Consider the following 15,162-nt stretch of genomic DNA (forward strand, 5'->3'; position numbering starts at 1 on the left):
AGCTGCATCCCCAGCCCTGTTTTTTATTTTATTTTATATATATATATATATATATATATATATATATATTTTTTTTTTTTTTTTTTTTTTGCAGGTCTGGGGATAGAACCCAGGGGCATTTGACCTCCAAGCTACACCCCCTGCCATATTTTTTATTCTTTATTTTGAAACAGGGTCTCACTGAGTTGCAAAGGGCCTCACTAAGAAAGTAGCTGAGGCTGTCTGCGAACCGCGATCCTCCGGTGTCAGCCTCACAAATGCTGGGGTTACAAGGTGTATCACCAAACCCGGTTCCTTGCCCTATTTTAATATTCATTTTGAAACAAGAGCTCATCAAGTTGCAGAGAGCCTCACTGTAAATTTCTGAGGTGATCTTTGAACCTGCGACCTTCTGCCTCAGCCTCTCAACTACTAGAACTGCAAGTGTGCACAAGCGCGCCCAGGTTGGCCCCTATATCTGATACAATTAGTCATTTTATGCTTCCTGTTCTTTATGATTCATTGATGTATTACCTTCTGCTATATTGGCCCTAATCCAATACAACTGTTGCCCTTAGAAAAAGAGGATATCAGCCAGGCGTGGTGGCGCACGCTTGTAATCCCCACGTTTGGGAGGCGGAGACAGGAGGATCGCGCTGGTTCGGAGCCAGCCGCGCTGGCTTAAGAGACCCTGTTTCCAAATAAAAAAAAATATAAAATAGGTCTGGGAGTGTATCCCGGAGGTAGAAGGGCTTCCAGGAACCCCAGTACCACCAAAAAAAAAAAAAAAGGAGGACATCTGGACACAGATATATACAGGGAGAAGACCATGTGTTAAGTTGGGTCCTGCACTCATGTGACTTTGTGTCACATGACCTCTGCAGGGCAAGGGAAGGGCTGAAACCCCCGCGAGAATTGGGCATTCCCGCGAGTAAACCTCCATCTCGCGAGATGCATGCCTTTAAAAGGAGAGCCCGCGTCCTCTAGCTTTGGACAGGCGCGCGGGCCCCACGGTGCCTCGCCCTGATCCCCGGGAGAGCCGTGCCATTAAAACTTTACATGCCACGTGTACCGGACCTCTCTCGTGTTTTTCACACTCCGCCGTATGCACATTATTTTTATTTTACTCGCATTTAATTTTTTATTTTACTTATCATTTGGTGCCGAACCGGGAGAACTCTTGGGTCCCTCCCCATTTTTTTCCTTTTTTTTTTTTTTTTTTTCTGTTTTCTCTTTTTATTTTTACTCTCTTTTTGAGCCCCGGACTCTCCGACCCGCCAGCAGCTGACTGTGAGGTCCCACACCAGCGCTCCGCTTGCAGGCGTTGCTCCCACCACTGCCGCTGCTGCTGCCCCGTGCCTGCCCGGACCGTAAGCCATCTTTCCAGCCCCGAGCTCTGCTGAGAGCTCACGGCCATCTTTTCAGCCCCGCGCTCTGCTGAGAGCTCAAGGCCGTCTTTCTGGCCCCGCGCTCTCCGGGAGAGCTGGCGGCCTTCTTCCCGCCCCGGGCTCTGCTGAGAGCTCGCGGCCATCTTTCCAGCCACGAGCTCTGCTGAGAGCTCACGGCCATCTTTTCGGCCCCAAGCTCTGCTGAGAGCCGGTGGCCATCTTTTCCCGCCCATGTGCTCTCTTCCGGAGCGCCGGCGGCCATCTTCCGCGGCCACCACCGCCGGGGCGTGCAGGCTCCACCGGCCGCCAGGCTGCTAGTTCCACCCGCCCGGAGCCAGGCTCCTTGGGTGATGCTGGCACCTGTTCTACTTGCTGACCTCCTGCACGGGCCAGGACCTCTGCCTGCTGCTTGGACCTCCTAAAACCACCGTTCCCGCCTGCCCACGCCGCCCGCCGCTGGAATGGGACCGCGCCGCCTGCAGACTGCGCCACGCCGTGTACCTATGTTTTCTCCGCGCCTGACATTGCTTAGACCCGCCTGCCGGGGCCGCCTGCCTCCTCCATCTAGGCGGCCGCCACTCTGCTAAACAGCCCCCAGCCCGCGCTCCAGCTGGTTCCTCCACTCGGACTCGCGCCCTGGCGCCCTTCACCCTGTGCCCGCCCACCCCCGCTGCCTGGGCCTGGCCATTCCGGTAAGCAGCCACATGGAATTACTGGGGGATGGGGTCGCCAGCTTTGGCCCGCCATCTTGGACACGTGGAATCACTGGGGGGCCGCCATCTTGGCCCCACCATCTTTAACCCCTCCCACCTCATGGCCTCACTGGAGGCCTCGCCATCCTTAACCCCTCCCATCTCATGGCCTCACTGGAGGCCTCGCCATCTTTAACCCCTCCCACCTCATGGCCTCACTGGAGGCCTCGCCATCTTTAACCCCTCCCACCTCATGGCCTCACTGGAGGCCTCGCCATCCTTAACCCCTCCCACCTCATGGCCTCACTGGAGGCCTCGCCATCTTTAACCCCTCCCACCTCATGGCCTCACTGGAGGCCTTGCCATCCTTAACCCCTCCCACCTCATGGCCTCACTGGAGGCCTCACCATCTTTAACCCCTCCCACCTCATGGCCTCACTGGAGGCCTCGCCATCCTTAACCCCTCCCACCTCATGGCCTCACTGGAGGCCTCGCCATCCTTAACCCCTCCCACCTCATGGCCTCACTGGAGGCCTCGTCATCTTTAACCCCTCCCACCTCATGGCCTCACTGGAGGCCTCACAATCTTTAATCCCTCCCACTTTCCACTCCTAACCAATCCTAGGAGTCGGCGGCCATCTTTCCGGCCCGAGCCAGGCAGCTTGGCACTTGCTCTGCCTGCCAACTGCCTGCGCGGGCCAGGACCTCTGCCTGCCGCTTGGACCTCCTAAAGCACCGTTCCAGCTTGGTTCTCCGGTCACCGCCGGGACCTCTGGCCGGTTTGCCCCACCCGCCCCGAGCCAGGCTCACTGGCGGTGCTCCTCGGGGCCCAGCCTCAGCGTCTGGCGCGTGCCTGGAAGCCATTTTGTCTCCACGCCGCGGGCCCGGCAAGCCACGCCGCCTGCGCGCCCCCACTGATCCCGCCAGCCACCAGTGCCGTCCACACCAGCCACCGGCATCCGCGCGCCCTGGCTCCACCACGCCCCCAGCAGCTTCTCAGCGCTTCTGTCGCAGCCAGCGCTGGCTGGCAACACTTCACTCCGGTAAACTGCCTCCTTCCCTTGGTTAGCGGGTTCTGGACTTGGGTCTTCCGGTCCACTGGGACCTTAAAATCCAAGCGCTTGGTGACCCATTGTCCCATGGTCCACTGGGACCACGCTGCGGATGACCAGGTCATCCTCCGGTTTTGAGAAGGAATGAAGACGTTCTTCCCTATCTCTTAACCTCTGTTTCCGAACGATTGAGCAGGGAAATCGGGGACGCCCATTTCCTGTTCTTCGTTTCCACCCGCGAACCAATTATGGGGAGTCGAACCTTTATACTAGCAGATGCCCTGAGAGCCTGTCTGCCTTGATACGAGTTGGGAAATAGGTTGCGGTGGCCCAGGAATAGTTAGGAACTTTTATAAGCGGTCTGGTATCCTTCCAAATGCTCTCCCCCATCAGCTTCCATTTATTTTCCCGCCAGCTGCCATTTTGTGATGGCGCGTAGTCACTGCCTGGTGATGTCACAGTCGCCATCTTGGCCCGCGCCAGACTGCAATTTTGCTGGGCGGCCCGCGTGGGCGCGCCCTAGGTGCTGTGGGAAACGCCGGGGCTGGGGCGACACCCTCTGCCCGTGGGGAGTCTGCGTTGCCATTCTTGCCGGACACCAGCCCCGGGACGCGCTCTTTGTGAGTATAGGTCCGTCACAGCTGACAGAACCTTAACATAGCATCTAAGTTTTAATTCCAGAGAGAAACAGGCGGAAATGGAGCATACACTCCGACTTTGCCAAAAAGCAGATCCCTGGTAGCTGCCCTTTGGCTGGTGGTGGCGGCTCAGCCCCCTGGAGCGCCACCTAGGTGTGGAGGACTGCAACAACAACTACCTCCAGGAGCCTGCCTGAAGTGGGGCGAAGCCACGCCTACCAATCAGACTGCTCGGCGTGTGGCCAGGAGGGCCACTGGAACAGTGCCCTTGGAAAAGGGTGAGCCCCAGGTGCCTCAACACAGGGGGAGCACCTTTCCAGACCAGGCCCCGCCGCTGGCCCTACTCAGCCTGGCTGAAGACTGATGGCTCCTGGATCCCTCAACCTCCATCCTCTTTGCCAGCTCAGGGTAGCTCTCCAGGTACTGAGTAAGCCAGTCTCCTTTTTGGTCGCCTGCTCAATCTCATGATTTGTTTTTTTCTTTAATAGCCCTTGCCTGTTCAAGCCTCCTCAAGCGCACATCACTAAGCTGTCCAGGGTAACCTCCAATTCGCACTGCAGCTATGCACCCACCTGCACCCCCTTCTGGGGGACTGAACTCCCGACTCCTCCCGGCCTGGGGCCCCTGACGACGCCCCTTGACAGCAGGAAGAAGCTAGAGGGTCCAATCGGCATCCATTATCCCTACCATCAAAAGGCCGGAATGTTAAGTTGGGTCCTGCACTCATGTGACTTTGTGTCACATGACCTCTGCAGGGCAAGGGAAGGGCTGAAACCCCCGCGAGAATTGGGCATTCCCGCGAGTAAACCTCCATCTCGCGAGATGCATGCCTTTAAAAGGAGAGCCCGCGTCCTCTAGCTTTGGACAGGCGCGCGGGCCCCACGGTGCCTCGCCCTGATCCCCGGGAGAGCCGTGCCATTAAAACTTTACATGCCACGTGTACCGGACCTCTCTCGTGTTTTTCACACTCCGCCGTATGCACATTATTTTTATTTTACTCGCATTTAATTTTTTATTTTACTTATCACCATGTAAAGACAAAGAGAGAAGCTGGCCCTCTTTAAGCCACGAAGAGAGGCCTTAAAGGCAGCCACCCCTGCTGACACCTTGATCTCGGCTTCCAGAGCTATAAGGAAATTAATTTCTGTTGTTTAAACCACCAGTCCATTGGGAGGCTGAGACTGGAGGATCGCGGTTCAAGGACAGCCTCAGCTGCTTAGTGAGGCCCTTTGCAATTTAGTGAGACCCTGTTTCAAAACAAAGAACAAAAAATAGGGCTGGGGGTGTAGTTTGGAGGTAGAATTCCCCTGGGTTCCATCCCCAGTACCGCAAAACAAACAAACAAACAAACAAACAAACAAACCACCAGTCCAGTCGGGTGTGGTGGCACACACCTGTAATCCTAGTACTTGGGAGACTGAGACAGGAGGCCCACAGGTTCAAGGACAACCTCAGCAAATAGTGAGATTCTCACCAAACCCATGTACCCTGTTTCAAAAAATAAAAATAGAATAAGACTTGGGATGCACCTCAGATGCAGAATGCCTCTGGATTCAATCCCCAGTACCAAAAAAATTTTTAAAAATAAGCTTCCAGTCTGTGAATTTTGTTATAGCAGCCCTCGCAAACTAATATACTACCCAAAATATTCAAAGGAAAGGAGGACCCACATGGTCTTCCATGAGGATCACAGGTTCGAGGCCAACCTCAGCAATTTAAGGAGACCCTGTTTCAAAATAAAAAAATTAAATAGGCCTGAAGGTATAGCTTGTAGGTAGAATGCCTCTGGGTTCAACCTTCAGTCCCCCAAAATAAATAAATAATAAATTAAAATTTTTAAAAACATAAAAAGGGCTCAGAGGTAGATGCCCCTGGTTTCAAAACAAACAAACAAACAAACAAAAAACCATATTTCTGATACTTTTTAGGCCTTGCAAATATTACAGCCAACTGCATTTTTTAATATTTTTTTCTTGTATTTTGGTGTTTACTCACCACAGATAATGGAGGATAAGGGTGGACAGTGAGCTCTGATTCCCTGGTCTCCAAAAGTCTCAGCTGCGCTGGACACAGTGGCACATGCCCTACTTGGGAGGCTGAGACAACAGAATCTCAGGATCAAGGCCAGCGTCCACAACATAGTGGGACCCTGTTTAAAAAAAAATTAAGGGATGGAGATATAGCTGAGGGGTAGAATACTCCTGAGTTCAATCCCTAACACTGCAAAACACAAATATATAAGTAAAAAAAATATAATAATTCTGGGCATAGTGGCACATGCTTAGTACTTGGGAAGTGGGGACAGGCAGATCACAGGTTTGAAGTCAGCTTCTGCAACTTAGAAAGGCTCTCAGCAACTTAGTGAGACTCTGTTTCTAAATAAAAAGGGCTAGGTGGTGTAGCTCAAAGACTCTTGTTTCAAAATAAAGAATAAGCTGGGCATGGTGGTGCAGGCTTGTAACCCCCGCGCTTGGGAAGCTGAGACAGGAGGATCGCACAGGTTCGAAGCCAGCCTCAGCTACTGAGTGAGGCTCTCAGCAACTCAGTGAGACCCTGTTTCCAAATAAAATATAAAATAGATCTGAGAGCCCAGAGGTAGAAAAGCCCCTGAGTTCCATCCCCAGTACCACACACACACACACACACACACACACACACACACACACACACCAAAAAATAAATAAAAAAAAAATAAAATAGACCATAGGGCCGGGCGTGGTGGCACACGCTTATAATCCTCGCGCTTGGGAGGCTGAGACAGGAGGATCACGCAGGTTCGAAGCCAGCCTCACTGGCTTAAGAGACTCTGTTTCCAAATAAAAGTATAAAATAGGTCTGGGAGTGTAGCCCGGAGGTAGAAGGGTTTCCAGGAACCCCAGTACCACCAAAAAATAAAAATATAAAAAGACCATAGAGCTGAGGGTGTAGCTCGGAGGTAGAATGTCCCTGGGTTCCATCCCCAGTACCAAATAATAATAATAATAATAATAATAATAATAATAATAATAATAATGTCTCTGGGTTCAATCCCCACCACCAAAAATACATACATACATACATACATACATACATACATACATACATACAAGACTGGCATGATGGTACACATTTGGGAAATACTTGGAAAGCTGAGACAGGAGGATTGTAGGTTTGCAGCCTCAGCAATTCAGCAACACCCTCAACAACTCAGTGAGACCCTGTTTCAAAATTTAAAAAATAGGGGTGAAGATGTAGATCAGAGGTAGAATGTCTCTTGGTTCAATCCACATTATCAAAAATAAATAAGGCTGGAGCCGGGGTGGGGGCGCACGCTTGTAATCCCCGCCCTTGGGAGGCTGAGACAGGAGGATCGCACGGGTTCGAAGCCAGCCTCAGCTACTCAGTGAGGCTTCCAGCAACTTAGTGAGACCCTGTTTCCAAACAAAATATAAAAAAGGTCTGGGAATATAGCCCGGAGGTAGAAAGCCTCTGGGTTCCACCCCCAATACCACTTAAAAAAAAAAAAAAAGTATAAAAATAGGTCTGGGAGTGTAACCCGGAGGTAGAAGGGTTTCCAGGAACCCTTCTACCCAGTACCATAAATAAATAAATAAATAAATAAATAAATAAATAAATAAATAATAAGGCTGGGCATGGTGGTACATGGCTGTAGTCTCAGTATTTGGGAGGCTGAGACAGGAGGCTCGCAGATTTGAGAGTAGTCTCAGCAAGTAATGAGACTCTCATCAATCTAGCAAGACCCTATTTCAAAATAAAAATAAAATAAGACTGGGGGTATAGCTCAGAGGTAGAATGCTCCTGGGTTCAATTGTAGACAGCCTCAGCTACTTTCTTAGTGAGGCCCTCCGCAACTTAGTGAGACCCTGTTTCAAAATAAAGAATAAAAAAATAGGGCAGGGGGTGTAGCTCGGAGGTCAAATGCCCCTGGGTCCCATCCCCAGATCCACAAAAAAAAAAAAAAAAAGTGCTTATACTAAGTGTGTTTCTGATTCTCTGAGAAGCTGTATCCCGGCCACCCTCTACCCATCACCCTGTTTATTTCCTTCATAGAACTTAGCATATTCTCTCGTTTCTATTTTATTGCCTAGCTCCCAAAACTTATAGTTGGTCCACTTTAGTCTATATCCAGAGTCCAGAACTCCGCCTGCAGAGAGTTGGGGGCAAGGGGCATGCCTGTAGGATCACTTGAACCCAGGAATTCAAGGCCAGCCTGGGCAATAGAATATGACCCTGTCTCAAAAAGCCAGACCAAACCAAAACAATATATACATAGTCTTCAAGTTTTTAGTTTTAGGTTCCAAGCAAAACTGAGCAGAAAGTACAGAGTTCACACAGACCCCGCACATGGGCGGCCTCCCCCAATATCAACATGCTTTACCACAGTAGAACACTCATCACAGTCAATGAACCTATTATCGTTAGCAGCCAAAGTCCAGAGTTCACATTAGGGTTCACTCTTGGTGTTGTGCACTCTAAGTTTGTACAAATATATAATGACATGCATTCGCCATTATATTTTCACACAGAATAGTTTCAGTTCCTATTTATTTATTTATTTATTTATTTATTTATTTATTTATTGGTGGTACTGGGGTTCCTGGAAACCCTTCTACCTCCGGGCTACACTCCCAGACCTATTTTTTGTACTTTTTAATTTGGAAACAGGGTCTCTTAAACCAGCACGGCTGAATCTGCGCGATCTTCCTGTCTCTGCCTCCCAAGCACGGGGATTACAAGCGTGCACCATCACGCCTGGCTCAGTTCCCTTTAAAAAAAAAAAATCCTAGCCGGGTGTGGTGGCGCATGTTTGTAATCCCTGCGCTTGGGAGGCTGAGACAGGAGGATCACACGGGTTCGAAGCCAGCCTCAGCTACTTAGTGAGGCTCTCAGCAACTTAGTGAGACCCCGTTTCAAATAAAATATAAAAAAAGGTCTGGGAGTATAGCCCAGAGGTAGAAAGCCTCTGGGTTCCACCCCCAGTACCACCACCAAAAAAAAAATATATATATATATATACTCAGCCAGGTGTGGTGGCGCAGGCTTGTAATCCCCACGCTTGGGAGGCGCTTGGGAGGCGGAGACAGGAGGATCGCGCAGGTTCGAAGCCAGTTGCACTGGCTTAAGAGACCCTGTTTCCAAATAAAAATATTAAAATGGGTCTGGGAGTATAGCCCGGAGGTAGAAGAGTTTCCAGGAACCCCAGTACCACCAAAAAAAAAAAAAAAATCCTCTATGAGCAGGGCACGGTGGCACATGCCTGTAATCCCAGTACCTGCGAGCTGAGACAGAAGGACCTCAGGTTCAAGGTCAGCCTCAACAACTTAGCAAGACTCAGCAATTTACTGAGACTCTAAATCAAAAAATAAAATAAGCCAGGTGTGGTGACCCACGCTTGGAATCCCAGTACTTAGGAGGCTGAGATAGGAGGATCCCAGGTTAGTAAGGCCCTTTGCAACTCAATTAGACACTGTTTAAAAAGAAAGAATAGATCTTCTGGGTAGCATGAGTGTGGATCCTGAGTGCCTCCAAGCCTTGCCTTGTTCCGTACTGTCAGCTTGGAAGGACTCACCGAGGCCTGAGATCTATAGGGCTGAGGAGAATCACTCAGCCCTGGAAAAGTCGTCTGCTGAGATGCTGCCCCACACAGACACTGATATGCTTGTTCAAAACATCCCTGAAGCCGGGCGTGGTGGCGCACACTTTAATCCCTGCACTTGGGAGGCGGAGACAGGAGGATCGCCCAGGTTCGAAGTCAGCCTCACTGGTTTAAGAGACCCTGTTTCCAAATAAAAATACAAAATAGGTCTGGGAGTGTAGCCCAGAGGTACAAGGGTTCCATCCCCAGTACCACCAAAAAAAAAAAAAAAATCCCTGATTCTTCTACTAGCCCCCAGTACAACTCCCCATTTCCACAGAGGAGAGCTCAGGGAAGGAAGAGGAAGGCGTTAAGGTCCAGGCAAAGAGGCAGAAGATGCGAACTGTGTTCTCCCAGACCCAGCTCTGAGTGCTGAACGATAGGTTTCAGAAACAGAGGTACCTCACCCTGCAGCAGATGCAAGAACTCTCCAGTCTTCTGAACCTGAGCTATAAACAGGCAAAGACTTGGTTTCAGAATAAAAGAATGAAACATAAGCGGTGGGGAAAGGACATTTGATCAAAGAATAGCAGGAGCAGCTGTGTGACTGAGGGCTCAGCCTCTGTGGAATACCCAAGCCTCCATGCAATAAATGATCGCCCCGGGCGCCTGGTGAACACATCTGGAAACCTCCCAGCATGCAACCGGACCTCCAGCAAAAGCCAGTTCTGGGACAACCAGCCCTGAGCAACCAAACCTGGGAGCCGCCCCCCCTGGATTGGAGCAGCCAGCCTTGGGGCTCCTTCTCCTGGAATCAGACCGGCTCCTCTCAAGCCCAGTCTCTGGCAGCCGGGGAGAGGAAACCCTGCAGCCCTGCACCCAGTTCCAGAAGAATGTTCCCACCAGTGGTTTGGGGATCACCCCGGAAAGCGCTGGGGAAAGCCATTTAAATTTTGGTACCCCAGAAGCCCAGGATTTGTTCTCCAGTTACTCCATGCCATCCTAAAATGTGTGAAGAGGGTCCAGGACTTGTTTGCTGTCTGGATAATGATTCCTGTCATTCTTTGTTGCAATTTATTGTTGTTGTTGTTGTTTGTGGTACTGGAGTTCCAGGAAGCCCTTCTACCTCCGGGCTACACTCCCAGACCTATTTTTATATTTTTATTTGGAAACAGGGTCCCTTAAGCCAGAGCAAGCGGCTGGCTTCGAACCTGTGTGATCCTCCTTTCTCCTCCTCCCAAGCGCAGGGATTACAAGCGTGCGCCACCACGCCCGGCTTTATTGTTGTTTTTTTAGATCTATCTCTGCCTGGTATCCAAGTCCTCCCTCCACCTGTTGTGACAAAGGGGTTGGGTGTGACTGGAGACTAATCAGAGTATTTTATAAGCCGGGCGTGGTGGCACACGCTTGTAATCCCAGCATTCGGGAGGCTGAGACAGGATGATCACGGTTCACGGACAGCCTCAGCTACTTAGTGAAGCCCTTTGCAACTCAATGAGACTCTGTATCAAAATAAAGAATAAAAAATAGGGCTGGGGGTGTAGCTTGGAGGTAGACTGCCCCTGGGTTCTATCCCCAGAACCGCAAAAATAAATAAATAAATAAATATTAAAAAAAGAAAAAGAATAAAAAATAGGGCTAGGGGTGTAGCTCAGAGGCAGATGCCCCTGGATTCAACCCCCGGTACTGCAAATAATAATAATTATTATTATTATTGATAATAATAATAAATTCTGGGGGTGTAGCTCAGAGGCAGCACATGGCTGGAGTTCCATCCCCAGCACCACACACAAGCAAAACGAAGTCCTCTGCGTTCTGACTGCTCATCCCTCCCCCGGCACAATCCTAGATGATCACTGACCTCTTACTCTCCCCATGGTTCTGTGTTTTCCAGAAGGTCATATACTTGGGATCATGTAGTGTGTGGCCTTTTCAGATTGGCTTCTTTCACTTAGTAATATGTATATTTACTGTTTGTTTTAGTGCTAGGGATTGAACCCCGGTGCTTGTGTACCTACCTAACCCCCAGCCCTATTTTATTTATTTGTTTGTTTGTTTGTTTGTTTTTGCGGTACTAGGGATGGAACTCAAGGGCATTCTATCTCTGAGCTACACCCCCAGCCCTGTTTTTTATTCTTAATTTTGAAACAGGGTCTCACTGAGTTGCAGAGGGCCTCGCTAAGTAGCCGAAGCTAACTGTGAACCGCAATCCTCCAGTCCCAGCCTCCCCAATGCTGGAATTACAAGTGTGCGCCACCATGCCCAGCTATTTATTTATTTATTTATTTATTTATTTATTCTATTTTATTATTTTTGTGTGTGTGTGTGTGCATGTTACTGGGATGGAACCCAGGGGCATTCGACCTCTGAATTATACCCGAAGCCCCATTTTTTATTATTATTTTTTTTGTGGGGGGGGGTCTGAGGGTGGAACCCAGGGGCATTCTACCTCCAAGTTACACACCCAGCCCTATTTTTTATTCTTTATTTTGAAACAGGGTCTCACTGAGTTACAGAGGGCCTTACTAACTAGCTGAGGCTGTCTGCAAACTGCGATCCTCCAGTCTCAGCCTCCCGAATCCTGGGATCACAAGCATGCGCCACCACACCTGGTTTTATTCTTTATTTTGAAACAGAGTCTCCTTGAGTTGCAGAGGGCCTCACCAAGTAGCTGAGGCTGTCTGCAAACCGTGATTCTTCTGTCTCTGCCTCTCAAATGCTGGGATTACAAGCATGTGCCACCATGCCTGGCTTTATTTATGTAATTACATATTTATTTTGGTACCGGATATTGAACCCAGAGGCATTCTACCTATGAGCTATATCCCCAGCTCTTTGATATTTTTTATTTGGAACCAGAGTGTCGCTAAGTTGCTGAGGCTGGCTGCGAGCCTTCGATCTGGAATTACAGTTTAGGAGTTTCTTTTTCACAGTAAGGAAACACGTAGTCCAGGATGGTAATGGTTCTTCTGCCCCTCAAGGATCTCCACGTGTACGAACTCTCTCTGGGTGTTGTTATTTTGTCATCTCTAGAGGTTGCCCCAGCCACATAGTCCAAAAGCCTATGTTACAGAGGGCCTAAGATGACTGTTACAGAGGGCCAAAAGCCTATGTTACAGAGGGCCTAAAAGATGCAGGATCCCAGGCCTGCATCCCAGTGCAGCCACGCATGGCAGTGATGGGCTCTTCAGCTGGGTGCTTGGCGGCGGTTCGGCTAAAGACTGTGCTTCCCAGCTTCTGTTGCAAGGAGCAGCGTCCACGTCATTAAGTTTTGGTCTACGAGACGGGGCAGAAATGGGTCTGCTCAATTTCAGTAGCATATTCTAGGAAAGGAGCATGCCCTCACATCCCCTTCTTCCAGCAACTTATTGAGGCAGGGTGCAGGCCTGGGGTTCGGTCTTTTCCTCCCAGTACTTGAGAGGCTGAGACAGGAGGATCGAAGGTTCGCAGCCAGCTGTAGCAACTTAGGGAGACCCTGTTTCAAAATAAAGAATAAAAAATAGGACTGGAGGTATACCTCGGGGGTAGAATGCCTCTGGGTTCAATCCCCTGTACAAAAAAAAATTATATAGATATAGATATAGATATAGCTCCAATAACGAATAACAGCCACAAAACAGAAGGATGGGGTTGGTTCAGTATCTCTGCCCCACACCGGGGCAGGCTTGTGCCTCTGGTCTGGTCAGCTCTGGCCAGGGTGTAGGTCATGAACATCAGACAGGTTCCTCGGAAGGCGTGTTTGTTGAGTGACTCCCCTCCCTTCCATCTTTCTTTCTTCCTAATGGTTCCCCTAATTTCCCAGCTTGTGGTTAAAATACCATCCACAGCTTCTCCTGTGCTGGAGTGGCCCCTGCGTGACTTAAACCAATTAGCATGCGCTACTCCCCGCCACAGTGCTCAGACAAGAAACAGGCACTGAACCTGAGTGGGCAAAGGAGAAATTTTCTGCAGTACACGGAAAAGAAAAGCTTCCTCTCTTCAGGGGAAGCTACAGAAGAGATCCCTTTGTTTCTAATGATGTGGTGCTTAGACACGAGGTCTGGAACCACTGCAGCCAGTACTGCCATCAGGAGGAAGAGCTGGCTTCAAGAAGAGGCTGACGCCCAAACCAGGCACAGCAGGGAGACAAGCGAGGACACTGGCAACAGCGGGGATTTCTGGAGCCAATGGCCACTGTTAGATCTCCCTTTGGAGGTTTCGATGGCCTCAACCAGTAGGTTCCTTAGACTTGGGCTTTTGTCGTTGTTTTGTGGGGGTGTTGTCGTTTTGTGGGGGTGCGGCTGTTTGTTCTGCAGTGCAGGGGGGTAGAACCTAGGGCCCCATCCAAGCTAGGCAAATGCTGTTACCAGATAATTTCTTAAAATGAACCGAAAGCCGGGTGTGGTGGCGCACGCTTGTAATCCCCCCGCTTGGGAGGCTGAGACAGGAGGTAGAAGGCCCCTGGGTTCCACCCCTACTGCTATAAAAATTAAAATTAAAAAATTAAAGCTGGGCGTGGTGGTGCACGCTTGTAATCCCAGCATTTGGGAGGCTGAGACAGGAGGATCGCGCAGGTTTGAAGCCAGCCACTCTGGCTTAAGAGACCCTGTTTCCACATAAAAATATAAAATAGGTCTGGGAGTGTAGCCCAGAGGTAGAAGGGCTTCCAGGAACCCCAGTACCACCAAAAAAAGAAAAAGAACCGAGGGCATAGCAAGCAATAAATTATCAGCTATTTATTTCTTTGTTTTTAGTACTGAGAAAGGAACCCAAGGGCATTCTATGTCCAAGACTCCAAGATATGCTTCCAAGCGTTTTTTGCTTTTGTTTTGGAATGCCATCTCACTAGGTTGCTGAGGGTCTAAGTTCCTGAAGCTGGCCTCAAACCTACAATCTTCCTGTCTCAGCATCCCAAGTACTGGAATAACAGGCATGAGCCTCCGTGCCCAGCAGGATTACATTTTGACTATTTTTAATATCACTTTTAGAATTTTCATTATATATTTTGTTTTAGAAGATTTTTTTTTTAATTTTTTTTTTTTTTTTTTTTTTTTTTTTTTTTTTGCAGTACTGGGGATAGAACCCAGGGGCATTCTACCTCCAAGCAACAGCCCAGCCCTTTTTTTTTTTTAATTCTTTTTTTTTTTTGAAACAAGGTCTCACTGAGTTGCAAAGGGCCTCACTAAGTAGCTGAGGCTGGCTTCAAACCTGCACAATCCTCCTGTCTCAGCCTCCCAAATGCTGGGATTACAAGCGTGCACCACCACGCCCAGCTTTAATTTTTTAATTTAATTTTTATAGCAGTAGGGGTGGAACCCAGGGGCCTTCTACCTCTGGGCTATCCATCCCCCCTGCCCCGTTTTATTTTTTTTTCTGGAAACAAGAGTCTCACTGAGTTGCTGAGAGACTCACTAAGTTGCTGAGGCTGTCTTCGAACCTATGATTCTCCTGTCTCAGCCTCCCAAGTACTGGGATTACAGGCATGTGTCATCACACCTGGCTTTGCAATCAGATTTATAAAAGTTATTTAGACTTATAGCGAAACTTCCCCATTTGGGGGTTTTGATTTTACTTTACTGCTTGGTGAGTTAAGATAATTTCCCATAATAGGAGGAGACACGAGGTCTGTTTGGATATTTCCAAATCCAAACATTCTCGGAAGTGCAATTCTGTTGTCTATCACACACAAAAGACACATTGTCATGTGACTTTATGCATGGCAGGCACGGACATGCATACAGTAATTGAGTCATAAGCCAAGAGTGGTGGCCCACGCTCGTAATCCCAGGACTTGGGAGGCTAAGACAGGATTGCAGTTTCCAGGCCAGCCTCAGCTACTTTAGTGAGGCCCTCTGCAAC

Source organism: Muscardinus avellanarius (assembly GCF_963383645.1).
Source record: "Muscardinus avellanarius genome assembly, chromosome: 16".
Classification (NCBI taxonomy): domain Eukaryota; kingdom Metazoa; phylum Chordata; class Mammalia; order Rodentia; family Gliridae; genus Muscardinus; species Muscardinus avellanarius.